Source organism: Heterodontus francisci, chromosome 34, assembly GCF_036365525.1.
Source record: "Heterodontus francisci isolate sHetFra1 chromosome 34, sHetFra1.hap1, whole genome shotgun sequence".
Lineage (NCBI taxonomy): Eukaryota > Metazoa > Chordata > Chondrichthyes > Heterodontiformes > Heterodontidae > Heterodontus > Heterodontus francisci.
This window is the reverse complement of record NC_090404.1, coordinates 35,464,226-35,465,704: the sequence shown is the minus strand read 5'-3', so window position 1 is coordinate 35,465,704 and position 1,479 is coordinate 35,464,226. Positions and strand designations below refer to the sequence as shown.

At 46.3% G+C, this 1,479-nt stretch overlaps 1 non-coding gene across 1 annotated transcript; it reads left to right on the top strand.

Annotated features, from left to right (window-relative positions):
* The first annotated feature begins 1,112 nt into the window (after positions 1-1,112).
* trnai-uau (transfer RNA isoleucine (anticodon UAU)) lies at positions 1,113-1,207 on the top strand. The gene is made up of 2 exons: positions 1,113-1,150; positions 1,172-1,207. It is a non-coding gene; the product is annotated as a tRNA-Ile (tRNA).
* Positions 1,208-1,479: the final 272 nt, after the last annotated feature.

The window sequence follows — 1,479 nt, the reverse complement described above, 5'->3', positions numbered from 1 at the left end:
TAGTTCAATCCCCCCCCAACCACTCGAGCAAACACTCCCCCTGGGACATACCTATGTGTTAGGTAAGAGATCATCTCGTGGAGCATTTTCCCCCTCTTTCCCATTGCCTCCAGTTTAGCTCGGGCTCCTTGATCCCATGCTAGGTCTAATGTTATTTTTATGTCAATTTCAGTCACTGTCACCTCTTGAATACAGCTCTATTTTCCATGTTTGGTCAAGGTTGTAATGAAGTCTGGAATTGCGTGCCCCTGGTGGAACCCAAACTGAGCATCGGTCAGCGATGTGTTACTGAGTAAGTGTTTATTGATAGCACTGTCAACGATACCTTCCACAACTTTGCTGATGATTGAGAGTAGACTGATGGGGCAGTTAATGGGCGGATTGGACACTTCCCGATTTTTGTGGACAGGACATAGCTGGGCAAATTGCGCATTGTCAGGAAGATGTGCTTTTTGCAATTGTACTGAAACAGTTTCTCTCAGGCCACAGCTGGTTCTGGAGCACAGGTCTTCAGTGTGACAGTTGGAATTGTGTCAGGGCCCATCGTGTTTTCTATTTCAAGTGCTTTCACCCGTCTCTTGATAGCACGTGGATTTAATGGAATTCTCTTGAGGCTGGCATCAATGATGATAAGGACCAATCTTCTCTTCAACCCAGGACCGAATCCACTTCCTCCACACTCTCGGCATTGGACAAAACTTTGGCCCCAGCACTGATCCTTGAGGCACTCCACGAGTTGCAGTCTGATATCTTGAAAGTGCTCCATTTATCCCTACTCGTTGCTTTCTGTCTGTTAACCTCTAAGTCCTCCTTGCATGTTAATATATTACTTCAATTCCACGAGCCTTTATCTTCGATGGCATCTTACCGAATGCCTTTTGGAAATCCAATTATACTACATTCCTGCCCTTTCAGTTACATCCTCAGAATTCTGGAATAAATCTGTCAATCAAGATTTCCATTCGGTAAAAACATGTTGACTTGGTTTGATCAGAGAATGATTTTCCCAGTGCTTGTTAATACTTCCTTTCTGATAGATTCGGACATTTTCCAGACGACTGATGTTCGGCTAACTTGCCTGTAATTCGCCATACGAGAGAGGGAGCCATGTGGCTCCTGTGGCGCAATCGGTAAGCGCGTGGTACTTATACAGCAGTGCAATTAATGAGCTATGCCGAGGTTGTGAGTTCGAGCCTCACTCGGAACACAGACTTTTAGAAACGGGGTGCAATGAGAAACAGCTGCACAGTGCAGAGAGCAGTCGTTCGTTAGTCTGAACTGGCCAGAAGAAGGGGAACAACATCACTGTGAGGTGACATCAAAGGAACAGGAGCCACGTGTGGTGAGAGCACTGCAAAACTTCATAGTTATTTCCAGCAGAGAAGGAGACAACTCAGTCCATGCCATCTCTGCACAGAGCAACGCAGGCAGGCTCGATGCCCGTAGCCCTGCAAGTCTGCTTTTCTCAGAATTCCTCCT